Raw genomic sequence first — 24,030 nt, forward strand, 5'->3', positions numbered from 1 at the left:
AATATATATTGTTGATCTATAGTTCATATTCAAAAATTACAATTATTTAAAAAATGTTAATAAGGTCTAAATTTATTGATACAATTTGAAGAAGATTAAAGTTTTCTTCGTGCATCAAACTTCAAAGAAAGTTTTATGAAAACTTGAAATCCTTTCTTTTTCAATTATTATGAAATTAAAATCGTTTTGTAAAAAGGAATATGGCCATTTAATACATTTTTTAGCAAGTGTTGTTCTTTGTCCTGCTTAATTGAAAAATAAGCAATGATTAAAAAAAAACTTTTTAACCATTTTCTATTATCATTCATTATGCTGCTTTACGCTTCAAGTTTAAATATCTTTGAATAAATGCAGATTTTATAAATGTTGAGAAAAACTTTAGCAAGTAGAATTAATATAAGTTGTTACCAATAGCACAGAGTGCAAAGTGTTAAAAGGTAATTTTAATTAAAATTCGCCAGTATTCAAGTCAGGAAAGCTCAGGATATAAAAATTGCATTAGCGACAGATATCTTGATATCACAGAAAGTTTATCAACTTCAGAGATACAAACAAAATGTTAAAAGAAGAATAAAGGCCCACGTAAAAATTTTAAATTTTTAAAGTTAAAAACGTTAAGTTAGTTAATTTTAATTTAAGGATCTTCTTCTTTATATTAGAAATTTGTGTTTAATGAAAAATTATTGTTTCGTAGAAAACACTTTAATAGAGATGTTAAAAAACATTTTCGTCATATATTTCAAATCTGTAAAAAAAATAAAATCGTTAATGAATTATAATTTTGCTTTTTATTTTCAAATAACGAATTTCATAACATAAAAGTCATTTTTTATTACTATTCCTCATCAGAAACTAAACATAATCTACTCGTCTTATCAATGAATACGTCTTATAAGGAGAAAATTTAAAGATTAAATTCTAAGTAAACTTATATAATCGAGAATCGAGTAATGTTGCTAAAAGCTAATCACTGTACTGAAACTGTATCAATTCTACAACTTACAATTGCTAATTCTTCACACCAATTATTTAATTTTGCTGCTTCATTCATTTGAAGGAATGAAGCAGTAAAAATAGTTTTTAAACGATTAAGCCTTGTAGTTTAATCATGCATGTTTATTACTTAGCGATTTCTTAGTTACTAACCTTAATTTTTTAATATTCTGTAAAAAATTCGAAATCAAGTTACAGTTAAAATGGATTTTATGGCAAAAAGTATCAGCATTCACAGTGCTGATACTTTTTACCTTAAAATCCATTTTATTGGAACATGTCACAGGACCAAAAATCTAATATACCCTAATTTTTACAGTAATAACTATCGTAAAATCACGAAATCACTCTTATTAAATAAGTACTTTATGGTAATAAAATAAGTATTATTTTACAAATATTTTACTGTAAAATGGAAAAAAAGTACCGGCACTCAGGGTGCTGATGCTTTTTACCGGAGGAACATGTAATGGAACGAAAAATCTGAAGTACCATACATTTTACAGTAATAATTTTCATAAAATCACTGAATCACTCTTACTAAATAAATATTTTATGGTAATTAAATAAGCATTATTTTAAGGTGAAATAGATTGTATGGATAATGCACCAAAATTACCGGTACTTTGTACTGTAATTTTATACGGAATTTCTTACAGTGTAGTTGACTAATTTATTTGAATTTATACTTGTAGGTAATAAGATTAAAAGTAGTTGCTTCTATTAAAAAACTTTTTTTTGAAGTCTTTGTTGAATTATTTACTAGTTTAGATTACATTTTTAAGTTTAAATACTAGTAATTTTTAGAACTGAAAATTTCTAGTAATTTTTCATTAAAGCTTGTTAATATTTTTAATAACGTTAAATTACGTTATATTAAAAAAAAAATTCTAAACTCGTTAATTATTTGATTAATATGTTTTATTTTCCTGAGATATTTTATTTAAAATTTTAATGAAATAAAAATTTATTATATTTTTTTTATCTTACAGTACATTATCAGTACATTATTCTTAAATTTATAATTAAAGGTTTTTTTAAATTATAATGCTAAATGCAATTTCTAAGAGTTAATATCATTCTCTTTTTTTTTTTGGAATACATTCACTAAGTTTTGAAGATAATTGAAAGTGTTTTAACTTTATTATAAAATTATATATTAAAAATGTGTGCTATGTTTCCCTCTATAATTTTTATATAATAATTTACAACTACACATTTTACAATGAATTAAAATGAAGTAATAGCTGTATGCCTGCAAACAATAAATTTTTTATAAAAATTGCTTTAGGTTAGGAGTCAGATATATTTCATTTCGCTTCACTTGATGCTGAAATTTTTCTTTGAAAACTTGAAATTCTCTCATTAAAATTTCAAGACCTGCTCTACTGTAATAAATAAAATCCACAACTATTAAAGCTGTAAAATTCTCCAGAAATTTAAAAATATTAAAATTAATTTAAATATCAATTCTCTATATGAGTATATATCATATGAATCAGTTATTATATAAAAATAATAATAAAACATGGAAGATATTCATTTCCCATGTACAAGGTTGTTCAAATAATTAGAATCATTCTTTAAACTCGCTTATCCTAGACGCACGTAATAAAGTTTTAGGTCTTGTTTCCTTTACTATAATAACTTTTTATTTTATTTTATTTCACTGATATTTATTCAAATGCTCAAAACAAACTGGATCATCTTTCAAACAGCAGAAAATATAACGAACTTGCTCTTTGAAAGTAATGTAAATTTAGTAATATTTTTTTTTCCTTTTAGACAATTTGGAGAGATTTGAAATAGCGAACTTTTTCTCAAGTAAATGTTTGAAAGTATTTAATTAGGAAATTCCAATAGTCTTCTTTGATTTAAATTTCAAATTAATTAAAGAGTATCTTTTGAAACTTCAAAATACATTTTCGTTAACTACATTAAACTTCCAAATATAATAGACGAAAGTTGCCTAATATGTTCGTTTCAAAAATTTTAGCAACGTCTTATTTCTGAAGAATTATAGACTGAATAAATTAGAAGGCCTTTTTCACGAATAAATTCATGGAGAAGTGTCAACCTACTGTGTACATAAGTTACTAGGCTTCTCAATTTTTCAATACACTTTTCGAACATCCTGCCTAAGGATATAACGAAATTAAAATTGTGCACAGTTTATTAAATAAATCATGTAATCTTTCAATAACTAAGGTCGGATCTCTATTAACGAAGTCACTAAATCCCGATAATAAGCTCGCTGTATGAAAAATTCGTTAAATTGAAAATAACCTTATGAAATACTTGAATAACTCAAAAAAGGTTTTAAATTCATAAACACTAGGCATAATTAAAATAGCAGTTGATGCACCTTTATTTTGTAAAGTAGTACAGTACAGAACCCATTATCCGGAAATCAGAAAACCGGAAACCAGAAATTCGATAAATTTTCCCGCCATTTTTCTAAAAAAATGTTTTTTTCCTCATAAGATTTTAGGATTTTTCTTTCTTTTTTGAAAGATGTTTACCTCACCATCATTTTGGAAATAATCATTAGTGAATTACTTCATCGTTTTTTCTTCTTTTTAAGATTATTTCCCAATTTATATATATTTTTTAGTTGGGTTTAACAATAAAAAAACAGCTTTTTGTAGCGATTCAGAAAACCGGAAAAATCAGTTATCCGGAATAGCGAGGGTCCCGATCGTTCCGGATAATCGGTTCCCTACTGTATTACTATTTATTTTATAAATCTTAACCATAAAAAAAAACTTGCATGGAAAGCAAGAATAGAACAAAACATTATTCACTGTTACACTATCATAATACATACATTTTTAACTAAGAAAGCTAAATTTATGTATAAAATTACAGCTGCATTATACTGCATGCACTCTTAATTTTTATTGCTGCTAATAAAATCCGTTAATTTTGTCTGAGTTTTTCGTTTAAAATGCAAACAAAAAGAAAAAAGGTAAGTGGCTTCGGCTTTCTCTAAAAGTTAAGTGATTTTGAAGATCAATTCAAGGTCATTTCCACCATAAAATGCGTTAACAAGTTTGAAATATTCTGACATATTTTTGGAAGTAGAGAAAGTGGATCTCAAAGAAAAGTTCATGAAATAGAAAATTCACTTCGTTATTCGGAAGTTTTTTTACCAAAAAAATTTTCAAAATGTTCTTGGTTCCTCAAAAAAAATCGCAAATTAGAGAAATTCGCAAAATCGAAGTTAGTTAAATAGAAATCCGACTGCAATCTGTTACATCCGATTTCTTTCTTTGCTAACAAATTACTGTTTGAAGCTTAGAATAACACTTTATTTAATACGTAATTTCCAAAATCACACCTTGCGTATAGTTTTAATCTTCCGATATGTTAACCTATCAACTCCTATTGAATTGTTTGTTCATTAAACTTTTTAAACTTTACTGCACCCAAACGGTTGAAAAATGATTAGAATATTTCTAAGCTAACTTTTCTCCAATATTAGATTTCTAATCTCGTCAGTAATGTTTAAAATAAGTTGAACGTAAGTTGAGAATACAAAGTTAAGAATATAAAGTTGAAAATAAGTTGAACATAAGTTGAGAATACAAAGTTAAGAGTATAAAGTTGAAAATAAGTTGAACATAAGATGAGTTAACATAAGTTGAGTTAGCATAAGTTGAGAAACATAAGTCTGCTTAAAAGAATTTAACTAGTATGTTGGGTCAATATCTTTTTAAACTGATTTTTTGACAGCAGAAAACATCAAACTAAGCTTCAATTTATAGCAAAGAAACAATGAGACTTAATACCCTTACAATGAGACTTAGTTTCCTTTAAAAAAATAATGCCAAGAAACTGAAGTGGTAAAATATCACTTGATTGAAAACTTCCTTCTCTTCAAAAATATACAAATAGGACGTAACTGTCGTCAGGTTTCAAGCGCTCAAAAGCAGGCACCCATTTTCAAGATTTGCCAGACGAGAATGAGAAGAAACAAACGTGTTTTGAAATATAAAACATAATATTGCCTATAAAAAAGGAAAATAAAGGTGAGAAACAAAACATTTGTATATTTTTGAGGCGAATGAAGTTTTTAGTCAAGTAATTCTTAGTTCCCATATTCCCAGGAATAAAAAGGCGATGAAAAACTTCTTAGAGTGGAATATTCTGGTTAATTAAGTAATGATATAGTAATTATTGGTTACTAATGTGATTCATGTCAGAGGTGCCTTCTACGAAAATGCCTTCCATCTAATCATTTTCCCTATTTTTCAATCCCAAGAAGAAGAAAGTTATTTATATATATCCCAAAAAATACAATTTTAACAAGCTACGCTTGTAAGGGTTACACTTGAACTTTTAAGCACGTAACATCATGTCCCATTACATTTTACAGCCATATAATACTTACTGTTACTAAACTTGCAACAAGTTTATAATATTACATTTGTTGTAATGCTATTAAGCAATTATTTTGGGTTACTCATTGTTTACTTATTCACTTGATCATAAATGCTAATTATTTTAAGGTTATACGGTTTATGGATCAGATAGTATGAATTAGGCAACCAGTTCCAAAATTTTACCAAACCTTTAAAAAAAATTAATACCTTCTGCGCAAATATTATTACCAAAGAAATAAGAATACTTTAAGTAGCTGAATGTCTCTATTTCTTATTAATATTTCAAATATAATTTTCAATGATTTCTAATTAATATCAAAATTTCTTTATGAAAAAGTGGTAAGATTTAGGCGACTTTTATCCATATTACTCAAATATTGAAGTTTAAATGTCTGCTATATGAACTTCTTTATGACTTTAAGACATTTTTTGGTTTGCAAATTATTCTACTACAATAGAATAACTTCAAAAAATTTAGCATACTTTTAATTTTATTTTTAAATTAGATCCCTTACCACGATTTATTATTTTTTAGGACTTTATCCCCAATTTTCAAAAAAACTTTATCAACTATTTTACTTACCTTATTTGAAGTATGCTGAATTAATTTTCAGCTACCAAGTGATTCTCCAATATCCACTGTCATTCTACGTTTTGCAGTTTTTTTCAAAACGAAATTTGTTTTCAAACTTGGATGACAATAACAAACGTTTACTTTGGTTTTAAAAGAGTTTTATACAGCAAATAAACATTTTAATTTAGAATTTCAAACCGTGCAAAATTTAAAATGATGTTTTAAAAATAGATAAGTTAGAATAACAGCTATTTTTTTTAAATTTTTAAGAATATCATAAATAACAGCTATTTTTTTAATGTTTGAAAATATTATAAACTAGAATAATAATTATTAATTAAAATTTATTAGATCTATTTATGTTATAAAAATTTACAATAAATAAAAGAACGTTCGATATTTTGATTGGATTTACTTTGAACTGAATAATTTATCAGGAAGCACTCTTTAACCATTTGCGACTAGTCAAGATCAGAAACAGAAAACAAAATATGAAGTCAGTGTTTTATAAATCTTACATAATGTAATTGGATACGATTTATTAAAAAAAAGTTAAACAAAAAGGTGAAATGAAATAAATGAATATTGTAGTAAATATACAATAAAGACTATAATGAACACATTTTATATTATAGTTTTATAAATAATATAAATTAGAGAGTGTAATAAAAACATACTATTGTATAGCAGAGAAAAAGGCATTTTAGAATAAATTGAACACATATTAAGCTGAAGTGTTCTTTAATATTCTGATCTTAGAGGAAATTTACTTTCTAAATCACTAAAAGTTATTTGCAAATGCATTTTTTACGATTGTATTGTAGCAATCTCCTCGCTAAACAGGAAAACAAAAAGTTTTTTAAAGGTATCGAAAACTGAATATATAAATTATTTGAGTGTGAAATCTCACTATATCTTTTTATCTGTGTTTCCTTAACCATATTTGTTACAAGATCAAAATGCAAAGAAATAAACTCTCAAAATTGATTAAGATGACAAGCATTTAATATAAATTTAATATATCATATCCAGTATTCAATATATTATTTAATATATTACATATTATTTAATATATCACACAGTATTTATAATGTATGCACTCGTGGCTGCAACCGGTATGGAGGTTCATAAACTAAAACCGTCTCTGAAATATACCAGTGTTATAGCGTGGCCTTAGTTTAAAACGTGCCTGTTCTTGTTTCAAGGCAAGTACATCAGAATTATTCAATATAAATTTAATATAATTTAATATAAATAAATAATGCACATATAAATTATTCTTGCTTCAATATATATTTTAATGTAAATAAAAAAAAATAATTAAAAAATTTAATCTATCGCATCCCGTGACAGTATTTATAATGTGTGCCCTCGTGTCTGCAACTGGTGTAGAGGTTCATAAACTAAAATTGTATCTGAAATACACCAGTGTGATAGCGTGGCCTTAGTTTAAAACGTGCCTGTTCTTGTTTCAAGGCAAGTACATCAGAATTATTCAATATAAATTTAATATAATTTAATATAAATAAATAATGCACATATAAATTATTCTTGCATCAATATACAGTTTAATGTAAATAAAAAAATTAATTAAGAAATTTAATCTATCGCATCGCGTGGCAGTATTTATAATGTATGCCCTCGTGTCTGCAACTGGTATAGAGGTTCATAAACTAAAATTGTCTCTGAAATACACCAGTGTGATAGCGTGGCCTTAGTTTAAAACGTGTCTGCTCTTGTTTCAAGGCAATTACGTCTGAATTATTTTACATTCCCTTGGAAGCCGCTACCTTCACAGGAATCTGTGGCACACGCAGACTTTACGACGGCCGTATAATTCAACAAAATTAATCTACCGACAAATCACGTGCGTTACCAGTTAATCAGATGGCAAGCGCTAAAACCTATGGAATGTCCACATTAACATTACACAGTCAGCCACTCCGAGATACATTCCATAGAAGCAAACTCCGCCTTTTATAAGCTCTGAACCAATCAGAAAAAAGTAAGAATTAGATTTTATGGCCAAACTATAAAACTGGAGGACGCCTGGAATAGCTTTTTCCCAACAGAATTCGGTTCTGCAAGGAAAAGCCATTAAAAAGCCTAGGCTGGGAGAGGCGGACAATGGCATTGTTAATGTTCCAGGAGCCATCAAAAATAGGAGCGATACGTATCTCTCTCACGCCCCCCTTAACTCTAAAACACGTAAGCTTTTATGGCTTATATTTTTGATATAGCCGCTGAGTTTGCATTTTTGACTAAGGCCCTGGTCTGTGACAACCGCAAAATGCATGGCCTTCTTTCAAATTGAGACCGAACCTCTGCAAAGAAAAATCAAACTTTTATAGCTTACTTGATCGCCTTGAGGTTAAAATTACATCCCGTCGTTGTAATGAGATTTGGGCGTGAAATCTGAGATATAGTAAAAGTAGGGCGGCAAAAAAATGATACATTCTTCACGCTCCTGGGAACGAGGTTTTATTTTTTAATGCAAATCCTTTAAATCAATGTTTGAATTCAAGCCAGTTAGGGCTTCTTTTTTAAAAGAGATTTGAATGTTTAAATTTAAAGCTTCAAGGAATAAAAGCAGTAGAGCCGAAAAAAATAGCTGCTGTTCAAATTTGTTGCAATGCACTCATTCAAATCTTTTTTAACCATATATTCCCATAAAATTTCTGCGGAATAACTTGAATGAACACTTCTATGTCTTGATCGTACATACCAGTTTTTGACACATTTTACATTCACATGAATGCTTTATCTTTTATAATTCTTATGTGTACTTCATACGTGGTTTCATTCGTTTATAGTATTCTACTACAAAATGCTACTACAATTATTCTACAAAAACAACCTGACTCTCACTTTTCTGACAACCTGATTCTCACACTTAATGCGTTCTTCAAACAAGTTTTTATAGTTTATATTTTTGGTTTGGCATTACCATCGTTCGTAATAATCGATAGTGTATTGCTTTTTGAACAGAGACCAAACCCTTCCAAATATATAGCATGTGGATCAAAAGTTTCATTGAACTTTAAAATTTGAGATACTTTGTAACTAGGTCGGTAAAAATAAGTATTTTTTATACTTCTGGGAACGAGATTTTTTTTTAAAACAAATCATTCAAGTGAAGGTTTGTATGCAATGAAATTTCAACATCTATTTTTTAAAAGGAGATTTTTATGCCTAAAATGTAAAGGTTTCATAAATAAAAGGAATTAAAACGAAAAAGCTATAGTTCAAAGGTGTGGTCCATCAAATCTTCTACATCCACATTCTAGGTAGAATTTTATAAAGCAAATCGCCCGAAGTCTTTACCTTGGGCATGAATAGCAACGTTTTTCATAGTGAATATCCGCTTGATAGTATTTGATTATATTTTTTTTATTCCTGCTTTAAATGCTGATTGACACAATTATTATATTCCTGCACAAAGTTATTTTTACTTTCTTTGAATATATGAACGCTTTCTAGAAGCAAGTTTTAATACCTTATATTTTTGATTTAGTCGTTGAGCTTGTTATTAACTAGATTTCTAATAGCCGAATATGTAGAGATTTTTTTAATGTAGTGATTTTTTTACTAAATCCTTCCAATAAAGGGGCATATACAAGGAATATTTTGCAGGGCACCGAGTAAGAGAAAATTTACTCCAGTTAATGAGATAATTTAATCTGTAGAAAATTCAGAGCCTTCAGTCATAATTCAAACAACTTTTAGAAACCTTTAAATTAAGTGGTTAATCTCTTTGTATGCACATGCTATCATTTTCTAAAAAGAAATGTCAGAGCTATTTTCCTCTTCAAGATATCTCTGAAGTTCTTTAAACCACCCTCAAATATTCATCTCTGTAAGGGAAGTCTGGCCTTTTAAAATTATCTCTGCATTGCGTTGAGTTATCAGTGGATGTTGTCTTAAAAAAGTTTCATCCATTTTTCACCTGGACAATTGCCCTTAAAGGGATTTTTTTACCCATTTCTGTCATAACGTTAAAGACAGTATTAAGATCATAATTTAGCTAATTATTGGCATAAAAGCCAGAGAAGAAATGCTCTATTCAAGTTTTTATTATTATATTTATTTAATTTTCGAGTAGTAAACATAGTTTAATAAAATGCCTAACCTATGACGTAACTTACCACGTCATTTATAAAAATAACTTATAATTATAACTAAATTATAATTCTTTTCATAAATTTGACTATTTATTCAGCATTTAGAAATGATATTATTTTAAGAATTATTCATACAACTTTTAATTGAATTTTAGGTGTCTTCTATATCGCAGAACTATGAATTACCATAGAGCCATGTAAAGTCCTTTTTCTCACAAACTGTTCATTCACTGGGAATTCTATCTCCAGTGAAGGAACATGCATGCTTGTTCCGTCACTGGTTAGATAATTTCTTATATTTTTAACAGAATTTGATGCATAATACGACTAAAGGTATATCAAAATTAAAATTCTTTCATTATTTTCATTAATTCGGAATAATCCCAATAAATGAACACTTGCTCATTCATTGGGTTTTCATCGTTTGGTAATCCAGTTAATAAACACCTCCTTATCTCAGTACTTGCTTATGCTACGATGCTTTAAATACATAAAATGTTACTTCAATAGCCATATTTTGAATTCTCTTTTTCACAGAATAAATAAAACTATTACATACAATTAATTACACTTAAAACAAATAACTATAAACATAAACCTAATAATTTTGTCGAAGAAACAAGGTGTTGCAAAGATACTAACACATTCAGAAAATTTTTCAGAGAAGAATATGTAGCCACGTAATCCAATACATTGTTAGATGACTTCTTATTGTTATGTAGCAAGCTACTGAAACCAATCAATCTAAATAAACTCTTTTAAAATTTTATTTTTGAAAAATATATATGAAATATTCATTTACTGGGGTGTGTTCATTCACCAGTTAGTGTACCCTACATGGAAAAAAAAATTATATCACTTATACGATTCTTTATAGTTTTCTTCAGCTGTAGTAATTTAATTTTAAAACATTGTGCATAGAAATATCAGAAAACTTTGTCAAGAATAATGAAAGTTATGGCATTAACATTTTTGCAATTGAAACTTAAAATTCTATTACTGCCTTATATTTTTCTTGCGAACTGTATCATGAAACTCATCGCGCTCTGATTCTTAAGAATTTATAAATATTTGAGTAAATTAATAAGCTCATAGCTACCGTACTATACCATAATTGAACATTGTTTAATTAAACACATTATTAGAGAAGTCGTAAATTAGCATCGTATTCCGGTGCAATGTTACACCAATTTTTTAAGTTGTCTTTACTAGTCAATGTATTGTTGACTTTATGTTCTCTTACTGTATATTTTCTCTGATATTCAAATAAAATCGATAATAATTAAGTTTAAAAAGTATTCCCACAACAATCCTTTGGGGACCAGAAGAATAATATTCGTAATTCGTGACCAACAGCAGGATGGGGACAATGTATTGTGCGACTTTCAGGTGAACTAATCTAGACATCGGACTCACGTGGTGGCGTGGACAGTGGTCAAAATGGTCACTTCGGTTAGGGTTGTGGGATGAATAGTTTTGTCTTAATCTGGGTATATAGTTGGGGGGGGGATCTTAGTTTTGCGCAAATCGACTCATTCGTTCCTCCAATGCACTACAGTTAGAAATGTGCTTCCTTGGTACCGTAGTAGCAGACTAAAAGTCTGGGCTGTCCTTAAAGCCGAACAGTATGCAGCATTTACTTCTGAGACAAGTTGACACCCATGAGTCTGAAACTGAGAGGATTTTGTGTCTCCATTGAGGTTTGAGCCCCAGATCTTTGCAATGACAGATTATGTGTCTTTAAGGATTGAGATACAGCAGTTAAATAAAGTTCAATAAATAAAAAAATAGTCGTGAGTTTCAAAATTAAGAAAGTTGCAGAATTTTGCATTGTTATGCAAAAAGCGAAATTAATGTCACCATTTTAGAAGGAAAATAAAGACGGAAACAAACTTGTTTTAAGGTTTATAGAAATATTTTAAAAGTTTCATGTGAATACAAAATGTTTACCTTGATTCATATAGATAAAAAAAAACATTAAGTTGATTTTTTAAAAATAATCAATTAAATTCTTAAGGACATTCTTTTTTTTATGCTTACATTTTATTTGAATTTTTATTTATTTATTCATAATTGCGAGTACCAAATATTAAAAATTTAAATTGCTTTCATTTTGATGAAAATAATTCAGTCATTAAAAAAAAGACGGATGCTATTAATGATGATCTGAACTAATGTCACCGGTTGAATTATTAACTAATTGCTTCTGTTAACAAACTTTTCCTCCTTTTTTAAATTAGTTGATGTTCAGTTTTCTGGTAGTTTAAAATCATTTCGTCAAAAACCAAACCTAATTATAAGAATCAATTCAAATAGCCCCAGTTAAAAAAGTTTTAATTCACCTGTTTCAAGTAGGCCTTGTTTTACTAGCAAAGAACCTTATTAGCAAATTTTCTTCGACAAACAGTCATTATTTGCGAAAATAACTAATTTGTGAACTATAATTGAAATTCAAAACTCGATAATAAAAGGAGGGGAAATATTAACACTTGAATTTGATTATTCAAACCTAAATAGATGAATGAAAAAAAAGGAGTTTAAAAATGCGATTGAAAGTGTTAGAAAATAACTGAATCTAAATTCAGTTATTTTCTATACTGAAATTCGAAATTAGCACTTCGGCTTTTATTTTTACTTCAGATTTCATCTACTTTGTTTTCTTTTTAAAAAAAATTTAAGAAAAAGAAAAAAAACGAAATTTGTAGCAATGTTATTTTTATAACATCACCTTCTGAAACTTAAAATAAACAGCTTTTATCGATATTGTATGCGAAATATTTAAGATAGAAGAATGAAAAATGCTGCATAATAATACAAAATATTTCAGCAAATGATAAAAATAAAAAAAAAGCGTCACGAGAAAGCGGAAGGAGGGATTAAAAATATAACGTTGGATATGCAACAATCTATTTAAATTAGTTTTTTGTTTTTAAATATTATTCTAAAATTATCTCTCGTAAGAAAATAACAATTTGGTTATTACTATACTTGCAAACTGAAATACAAGAAATATACGATGGAAGTTGGTGCATTAGTGATCATCACAATGTGCAGAGAAACTTTCAATTTTACATTTAGAAAAAGAAATATGCTAGTATTTGGTTAAATTTAACGGTTCCTTGCTTTAAAGAACTCCAAAAAGCTCGGTGCTTCTTAGCGAAGTTCCTTGGTAGGGATTTTAGAAAAAAGTAACAACAAAATATGGTTTTATAATTTAAGATAAAATTTGTTAGTTTTATCATGATGTCTCAGAGCATGGATCCATTCAATCGTTTAAATTTACTTTTTAGTTTCTCTTTACAACTTCCAACGTGATTTGTTAGGCTTATTGCCGTGAGCTTGCCAACGCATCACAAGAGCCTATTTTAAATAGTAGCAAATCTACCACATTTACGCAACTAGAAATTTTGGAGCGAGAGATATCATAATATCATTGAATTTTGCAGCAAAATTAAAGTGGTGCTAGGTTGAACCTATGGTTGAATTTGCCTAATTGTATTTCATGAACTTGACAGCTCGAATTTTTTACGAGCTTTGAACACCTTATTAAGGTTGCAGAATATGTGCACCGTATTATTATGCTTCAAGATACTGATAATATGGTTTAATGTTGAAGTTATTTTTTAAGAGTATAAAGAACATATAGCCGGGTTACGAAAATAATCACATTTTTCTCAGTAAACAGATAAGAACTTTATAAGTTCCACAGATATACGGATGCGCATCAGTTCAACGCACTTCTGGGATTGAGTTCTATGCTTTTCATCTTCATAAAAATGTCAATTTTCAGTAAGCGATGTCTTTTATGTCTTCTGCTCCTAGAAGTGTGTGTAGTGTTTGCGCGACTTCATTGGTGGGACAATCCGCAGATGCGCTAGCTCATACCAACTCTTCAACTCTTTTATGTCCACTGTACTTACAGCATTTTTACAGCTATTATTGCACACAACCGATGGAATTCTGTTGAGTGCACCGAGATTATGACTCAAGAAAGCCTTTTTATTGGTGGAGAGGATCATAATATTAAGCGATGATAGGCCAGTTTATGAGCACGTACTTCATATGAGTACCTTCATCTAGTAAGCTCTATAGGCTCTTCATTCGATTGATTTTGGGCCATAGATTTGGCCATAACGATCTTCTCTGAGATGTTGTTAAGCAAACATTGTTACAGAGAAGAAGTTTATTTTTTTTTTATAAATTGAAAACCCGAAGGAGAAACTTTAGATTTTAAGTCCCCTCTTTCCTGTACATCTTGGATTTTAGGTTAAATATTTTATTTCAATGCCTTGTTTACTTTTTTTTTTCTTAACGACTTTTTGATAATAAAATACCATACGCCAGTATTAAATGATGATTTTTCAAAAGAAGGGAGAGATAAAGTCCACGATTGATTGAAATAGCAAATGATTACTAAGCACTACTCTCATCCCTATAAATGATTTTTTTTTCTCAGCGATAATAAGGAAATGTAATAAAACAACGCAATTTATTAGTTTCTGATAGATAATTATTATGAGTACGTCTACTTGTTTGCAGTTTATTTTGTTTGAAAAGTATGCTCTACTTTTTCATTAAAAGGCAGCAAAAATCAAACATTTGTTCCCTTATTTTTTTTTTCACTTTTTTTAATATGAATTTTATGTTGGCTAATGTTTGCTAGAACAAATCCGGATCTTTAGAGTTTCTTTCCCTCCCTAAGAAACTCCGTGAATAAAATTCTAAAATTTTCAATTTCTAAATTCTTAAATTACCCAGGAGAGTGAGAATGAGAAAATAGTAGCTCCAAAAATGAAAATTATTTAGTGTAAAAAATACATATTTTAGAGGGTAACTTAATTATATTTCACTGAGAAAAATACTAGTCAAAACTACCAGAATATGGTAAAATTTACCGTGTTTCTGTCCTTAAGGAAAAACCAGAAAGGTTCCGTAATTTTTACCGAGGAGGTTTGAAAATGATTTGGTAAAATTAAAAGTAAAATATGGTTCTTTAATACGTGATAAAATTTAGCAAATGTGATAAAATGTGATAATTTTATCATGATATCTTGTAGCATGATATAAAAACTATTTAATCAACTATCTTTTTTTACAAAAGATGCGATAATTGGAGCTATTATTTTGAAACCAAAATTAAGGGTTTTTTTTAGAAATGTGGTTACCCTACAGTACAGAAATTTCAAAAAAGTTCTTCTCTTGATGTTAGAAGAATGCTAAAACCAGGAATTTTCCCATCTAATCGGATGAATTCTGGTTTTTCCGATTGGATCGGATAAATCTTATACCTCCGTATAACTAGATATAATGCAGTTTTCTCATTGAAATTCTTATTTTTAGCAACAAGTTATATCATGATCCTCGTACATTGAGAAGTAAACATAGTAATTTAAAAAAACAAAGAAACTAAGGAATACATTTGGATTTCATCGTAAATTAAGTTAGTTTATATGAACGTAAATCACAAAGATATTTTTATCATGCTCATCTGCTTTGCCTGCCCGCTGTTTACACAGTATCCAACCTTGCAGAAAATGAGGTAGGGCAGGAACATGCAGCTACGACGTATGATATTACTTATTTTTAGTGTTTGTGACATTAGTTATTTTCACTTAAGAACTTTAACTTTTTATTAACAGAAGTTAAACCTTAATTTCAAGTAATACGAAAAAATTGAAAGAAAGCTTTGCTAAGTTTAAAAGCGATCCCGTTACGTTATATATTAGTCAATTGAAACACATATAAGTTAATTGCGAAAACATCCATTCTATTAAACCCTACACTGTAAGAAATTCTTGATCAAATTACGGTAAAAAGTACTGGCACTCAGGGTGCCACGACCCTGAATGAGAAAATTCTAAATTAATTCTCGTTATTACTCTTACTTTGATTGGGTGTTATCCCTGTATTTTATGTGTTTAAAAAGATAATTTTAATGAGAATAATCAATAATTTTTAATCGTTCTTTAAAACTAAATAAAAATAATGTCTGAATTATATCAAGGAGGAATATTTATTTACATTTTTACATTTATTTTTACATTTTTACATTACAAATATTATTACATTTTTTTAAGTTATTAAGAGTGAAACAGATCAATTATTAATTTTAGATGGGTTCAAAAAACGAAAGATCTACTAGGAAAAAAATTTCGAAGTAGTGATGTAAACTATTTGATATTTATAAAATTATTTTGAAAAAAATTGCAACTTTTAGGAATTGAAGAACTTTGTAGCTTTATTCTCTAATAGCAAAAAAGTTAATAACGTTTTGTTCCCGGAGTAAAAAAGTCTGAAGAAATTACCATACTGTATGATAATGACACTTCTGATGAAATGAAAAATTCTAGCAAATCAGAATATACTCCATTCAAACCATTCATTTAGTAATTTTTCCGTTCATATGGCAACTGTTTACCGGAAATTCTGATTTTCAGAATTATGGTTCTTGTTACCACACTTTTTGTAAAAAATTCCGAATTGAAAATTAAATTTAACCCAATAAATTGTCTTTATGTCGTCCTCTAAAGTATGAATTACTAATTTTCACCACATTTACCAAATTTTATCACACATTATGAATATATATTTTATTGTTAATTTTACCAAAATCGTTATCAAAATTTATTGGTAAAAATTACTGAGTTTCGAATGTTTTCATAGTGCCGAAAAAGAGCTTAATTTTACTACATTCAAATAAAATTAAATTATTAATTATTAAACTAAAACTAAACTTATTGGTGCGACAAATTAAAATCATAAATTATTTATTATTTTATAATATTAATTTGACTATACATTTTTTCTGCAGCAATTATAAGTCTATTATTAATAAATGCAACAGTTAATATAACAAAAATCTATATTACCAATCAAACAAAATTTTCCCAAACAATATTTTGTACGATATTATCTTCCAAAACTCCCCTTATTATTTAACTTGATAAAAATTTATTGGCTTTTATTTATTATTTCTGACTCAACAAACTCGGACTTTTTTGTTCTGTATGAGTTAAAAACTTCTGTTTTCAGTATATATTACTGTTTTTTATGATGCAGTTACGAAAATAGACTTAAACGAGTACAAGAAAGTATAGAACAGAAACTTCCTCCATATAACGGAAAAGTGAGTTTCGGAAATAATGTTTTTAGATGGTAATTTTACAAATTTAGAAGGTTTCAAATATTTTAGGTCCAAAAAAATATACTTTTATAGATGGATTTTGCAAATAATTTTCAAGAAAACAAATATTATAAAAGCGTAAAAAAAGCTGCTATTCCTCCTATTACATTACATCCTATAGATGGATTTTGCAAATAATTTTCAAGAAAACAAATATTATAAAAGCGTAAAAAAGCTGCTATTCCTCCTATTACATTACATCCTATATTTTCAAGAAAATAAATATTATAAAAGCGTAAAAAAAGCTGCTGTTCCTCCTATAATCCAAAAATTACCATGTTAAAAATACTGCCTTTTTTTAGAGGGGGGTTGGTATTGAAAATAGTCGTAATATATATAAAAGTAAAAACCATTTGTTAAAAAGCAAAATATTAAAGTAAACTTGTTAGAAAAACGAAATATAAAGATCAAAAATCTTGTAAAAAAGCAAAGAATAAAAGTAACCTTGTTCAAAATCAAAATAAGGAAGTAAATACCTTATTAAAAATATGAAGGTGTATCAAAAAATTGCACTTTCGTTTCGCTTTTGCTAGATAATAAAATTAAAATTATCATTTGAATGCGTTGTTTTCTCAAAACATTATAATAATATTCCTCAACAGACAAAAAAAAAAATATTTTTAAGTTAAAATAAACACGTGAAATTATGTTTTCATATTTTGTTAAACTGCTGAAACACCCTTCAACAAATAAACAAATCGTTTGATAGATGCTTAAATGACTTCGCAAGTAATCTCACGTTTATTTTATAGATGCCATAGAGACAAGCAAAGATGTAGTAAAACATTGATAGGTATAGTAAATAAAAAGAATATCGTTAAAATAATATGCGAAACTCACACTTCTGTACGTTAAAGCTCATAACCGGCCAAATGTGCAGTTAAACGAGCTCTAAAGAAAGAGCCGTAGATGAAGTACAAATTTTCGGAGTCACTAAAAGATGTTGCAGTTAAAATGAGTAGCGAATCGTTACTAAAAACCCTTGACGACCCAATAAGTCCTTAATTGCAAATCTGATGACAACAGGAAGTTGTGGGTTATTGCTCAAAGATTTATATAATAGTTGCACTTTATGAGTAGTCAGCAACAGAAAGCGATCACACGGTAGTTTTTTTTCTTTCTTTCGCTATTATTTTATTAGTGAGAGTAAAAAAAAAATTGTTTTTTTTTTAATGAATGGATTTACATAAAACATTTTTTTTTCTTCCTTTTTTTACAAACTTGTTCATTAGTTTCATGCAAGACAATACCATGGTATATCCGAAATAAAGGTTATGACCTTAGTCCGTTTTAAATATTAAATTACGAAATAAATGGTCAAACTGATTGATATTACTCGGTTATATAGCCCCTGGCATTATTATTAGACGCCCTATAACAGGGATAGCGAACCAATGGCACGCGTGCCATTTATGGCACGCGACACAATATTCTGGGCACGCCACCGATCACAAGTTCACTATGAAGCATATTAGCAATTAAATTAAAATTTCTAAAAAATAAACAATTATTAACAAAAATATTTACAATTAATGTCAAACAAACCAGTAACTTTAAAAAACGAGCTAAAAATAAATAACAAGCAAAAAAGAAATTAACAGTCCTGCTTAAACTTACATCTTACAACCTTAATATAAGCTATTTGTCATCTAATCTGCAACAACAGAAGTCACACTGATGTTACTTCAAGTTGAGTTACGCGTATAACTGAGACATTGCAAAAGGTTTTTTTTTTCATAGTAAATAAAGAGTTTCGAGTTGATAGTATTTAGTATTATTATTTTCGCAATAATCACGAAGTCAAAATTATTTGACGGCACGTCTATGACCTCATTCAACAATTTTTTGAAAAAATGGCACATTGGTGCATAAAGGTTCGCCACCCCTGCCCTATAAGATTCTATGTAAAATCTTAATTATCTGGTGATACTATGCAGCTTTATTGTTTTCATGTGACTGAAACCGGCTTACGCTTGTTCGCGTTCGTGCATTAGTTTGTTAAATTAGAAGATACATAATATAAAATCAAAGATTGGATAAATTGGACGATATAATATATAAATATAGAATATTTATTATATCAGGTATTATATCAGTATATAATAATAATTAGACATAATTATAAGACGCACTGTAGTTTTTTAATAATGACATGTCTTACACGAGTTTGTACGCAACACTTGTATTTAAGCATACATGCAATGGGTTTTTATTCAGGAGATTTTCTTATATACTTCTTATTTGTATTTATTTTTGACGTATTGCATTACAATGTTAAACAATTGATACACGAACGTAAACAAATGCAAGACTGTTTCATCCGAGTAAAAACAATGCAGCTGTATTGTATCACCTGATTATTATAATTTTTCATAGAATCTTATAATGCATCTAATAATATGATCAGGGGTTGTAGTATCGTAGTTTCATTTTATGAAAAAGAGGGTAATATTGACGGTAATTTGTTCGTGTTACTATTTTGTTAGGGACAATGAAAACGTTGCTTTTGACATTCAATGAAACGTTACTTCTGCATGCGTTTAAACATTACCGAATTATCGCACAAAAAAATAAGGCTATGACATTATCTTTTCTTAAAGTTTCATTCAGAAATTGATCATCAAATCAATTGGTCAGAGATTTTTCAGTCAAACCCCGCTATAGTGAACAGGGTTTATAGTGAACTCCCGGATCTAGTGAGCGAAATGTTTGCTCCCATGCTTTACGATACGCGTATAGTATTATTTTTTGTGGATACAGTGGACCAAAAAAGAGAGGAAATTGGATATTATGAACTGTTTTTCTGTCTTCGACTCATTTTTTTCCTTCCTTTTATGGTAATTTTGAAATTTCTGCATAAAAAGCATTTACCGAATTTCAAAACCATCAATTGAGTAGAATGTAGCCATAAGCATTTTTCTTGCTTCCTTCTTCTATCTCAGTTTTCCATTCCTAAATTTTTTGTACGCAAGACGAAGAGTAATAAAAAATAAAAGTTAGCACATTCTTTGTTACTACATATTGATTTTTAATCATTTTTGTATTTCTTTTTATTGGTCATTTATTTAAATAATGTGTAATAAAAGGGAGCAGTTCAGACAAATTAGTTAAAATTGTTTGCAGTGTGGACATAGTTAACTCCCGGTTATAGTGAGCCGAAATTTCGGTCCCATGAAGGTTCACTGTAGCGTAGTTTGACTGTAGTTGCTCTTTCTGAGAAATGAATAATACCGAAAACAAACTCACCACATTTCTTTCAATTATCATTATTTTGTTTGTGAGAGTTGCTTTAAAAAAATTTTTAAAAATATGATAGATAAGTGAAATATGTTTAAACGTTACCGACTTAGCAATTATATAAATGTTATGATTTTAGTTTTTTGTTAAAGTAGAGTTCAGAAATCACTTGTCAAATTGAACTATGTTGTGAAGTGAAAATTATAATAGTTTCAATTGTGATACGCAAACAATATGGAAAGAGATTTTCCATTAATTTGCGTTTTTACCGTTTATTAACGTTTACTATAATTAAAAATAAGCTCACCAGGAATAACCAGATTACTCTAGTAGAAATGAATTAAGTGTGTTGCTTTTGTAAAACTTAAACATCGTTATAATTACAAATACGGGTCATTTTCAGAACATTGGCACATAGACTGTCTTTTGATTTTAAGTAATTTTAATTACTGATATTAAACAGTTAATCGTTTATTAATGACAGTTGAAAGATTTAATTGCATTTTTTCCAATAAATTAATATTTTCTTATGCTTTAATGTGATCCAATTATTAAACAATAAATAAACGTTTTAATTTAACCTTTTTTGAACGTTTAATTCGAAAATGAATTGATATTGAGCAGACACTAAATAGCAGCCATATTTTTATAAGAAATGATCAATACAAAAAAGAAATCTTTTGATTTTTTTAAACCATTTTTTCAAGAACAGTGAAAAAGCATATTTTTTTTTTATTTCTTGTTATTCGTTTAAAGGTTACCAAACTATCGAAGAATAAATAAACGTTGATTTATAAACTGTTTCGAACGTTTAATTCAGAAATCTTGTAATTCCCCTATAACTGAATAACTGAATTAATTGATTACTATGTATAAAGCTAATGGACATATTTTTACTTAATTATAGTCTGTAATGAAATAAAGACTTTTCATTAACCATGTTTAAAATTGAGCAAAACATGTGCCTTAGTAGATGATAAATATTAATATAAATTCCACGCAGGCGACAAATATTATTTTAATCCACCAAGGAATAAATCAAAGTAAATTGTTTACTATACTTAAAAATAAGCTCACGATGAATAACCAGGTTACTCTAATAGAAATGAATTACATGTGCGGCTTTTGTAAAACTTAAATATCGTTATAATGACAAATATGGATCATTTTCAAATATGGGTCATTTTCAAAACATTGGTATTTTGGCTGTCTCTTGATTCCAAATTGATTGATTGAAAATTCCAAATAACATTTTTAGGCACTCAAATTAAATAACTGTATTCTTAGTAATTGAATATAGAAAAAATTATGGTCAAAACTACCAGAATGTGGTAAAATTTAAGGTTGTTAAGGGTTTTAGGGAAATTAGCAATAAAATATGCTTTAATAATTTCTGGTAATATTTGTCATCATAGAACCTTAGAACATGAAATAAGAACCACTTCTAAAACCATTTTATTATTATAAAAAAGGTTTGAATTTTTCACTAAATGCATGGTAATAAGAACTATTATTTTGTAAACCAGACCAAAAAATAATATTATTAAAATACAGTGTATTTTAATGCTTACATATTAACTACAACTTTAAACATATAACTTTAATATTATCCGGTATTAAGTTACGGAAAAGTTACCAAATGGTATCTTCTCCGTAAATTCTCCACACGCTACAATTTTATAATGAGTATTATTTCATTATTTTGTTCCTAATTTTACCAAAAATCAATTCCAAAGAGCCTTGGTAAAAATTACCGAGATTTTTGGTTTTCTCAACCGTTACACTGTTAATTTTACCATTTCCTTGTACTTTTTTCTCATTGTGCGAATCAAACAAAATGTTTTTAATCAATATATTTATGGGACTATTGACGAAATTTGAATGTTGCAAAATTACTTTTATTTGCTGGAACTTAGAAGAGAGAGTAAAAGAAATTTAAATGCAAATATAGTTTAAAGTATCAACTTTAAATAATTTCATCAAAATGAAAAGATCTTATAAAATACAATTATTCTAGTGAATTCTCTAACCCGAAATTATTCTCGACACTTTTTCAAAATAGGTGCACATCTAATTGCGTTGAAAGTTAAAACGTCAATTTCACTGGTTTCACAATCTAATGGCAATTTTACTGTTTGTATTTTTAACTATATCATTGCTTACCAGCCAATAATACGAGCCATGCATTAATTAAAGGTGAAACAAATGATGCATTCAGTTTCAAAAACATTTGATATCCTTTTTTTTTTGTTCTAAAACTAGTTTATTAGCAGTTTTTTCATTACTCATATGACTATTCGTTTGCATTTAAGTGATTCCAACCCAAAACTACTTTTTTTTAAAAGTAAATAAGTATAATTAATGGCAAAGCATTTTCGAGAAGAAAGAAATTTAAGAAGAAATTGCACATGGAAAGAAGTGTGGAAAAAATTATTCCAAATACAAAATATTTCAATCACTGTTATAATTATTATGCTTTTAATTATTACAGCTCTAAGAGAAAATGAGCCATGTTCCTTTTTTTTCAAAGATATCTTTGCCCCAAATAATTTTAAATTTAAATAGCAGCATAATTTGTTTCTAAAACCTTAATGCCTAGACTATCTAAAAAGACATTGCAGCTTCATGTATTTTTTTAAACACCAAAAATCATCTGCATTGATTCCAATACCTATAAGTTTTGAGCGTAACTATAAGTAAATTTGCCTGTTTTTATTTTTAAAGTAAAAATTACTAGAAATGAGCCCGAATGATTTTGTAACTTACTATTACATATTGTAACTATTACAAATGTTCATCACTACATATCTCTTATGTTTCCTAATTTATATTTTCAGGTTTTTAACGGCCAATTCCATGATATTAAGGTGTCAAGTTGGTCATTAGATAAAATACAAGGAAAATACATCGACCTGATTCCATACATGAAAAGAAAACTGTAAATACCAATAGGCATTCCATGTGACCTCTTTTACCGAAGGACGTCCCTAATCTCCGAACAATTCATCGGACACTACATAGAACACTATGAATGCGAAATGGAATAAAATTGGTCACGTTTTTCTTTTTGGAAAAGAAGACCAAACACAACGCCCAAAAGAACACGAAGACGTTTGGCATTATTTTTCTAGGGTCATCGTAATTTTTGTAGGTGTTTGCATTTCATATATCGGTATAAAGTTTATGAGGGATTTATGCTATTATTAGAGTCAATCAGAAGTATTACGACTTATAAAATGTTTAGAGATCACGTTTATATCTTTCATTAAATTGGCAGGTGTTTCAAGGAAAATGTTTTTTTCTTACTTAAGAAAATAGCAAGTTACCCTTTGTTTCTTATTTTTAACATAGATACTTCTTATTTTAATACTCTATGAACATTACGGTATCTTATACAGATAAGGGCGTGGAATTATATAGACTATTTGACAAAGTAAATGTAAAGCATTTGGTCTTTTATATTTGGTCTTTGGTCTTTTATTTCTGTCTGCTTTAAATATGTGACTCAAAAGTTTACAATTAATATTATCTAAAACA

At 28.1% G+C, this 24,030-nt stretch overlaps 1 long non-coding RNA gene across 1 annotated transcript in view; it reads left to right on the plus strand.

Annotated features, from left to right (window-relative positions):
• The window catches only part of LOC122269152 (uncharacterized), a 40,744-nt gene that overhangs the window by 2,082 nt on the left and 14,632 nt on the right, over positions 1-24,030 (plus strand). Inside the window, exon 2 of the long non-coding RNA XR_006225004.3 lies at positions 23,331-23,640. This is a non-coding gene — a long non-coding RNA (uncharacterized LOC122269152). The remainder of the gene's footprint in view (positions 1-23,330; positions 23,641-24,030) is intronic.

The sequence above is a fragment of the Parasteatoda tepidariorum genome, chromosome 10, assembly GCF_982258835.1.
Source record: "Parasteatoda tepidariorum strain Cologne lab strain chromosome 10, Ptep-v5.0, whole genome shotgun sequence".
Lineage (NCBI taxonomy): Eukaryota > Metazoa > Arthropoda > Arachnida > Araneae > Theridiidae > Parasteatoda > Parasteatoda tepidariorum.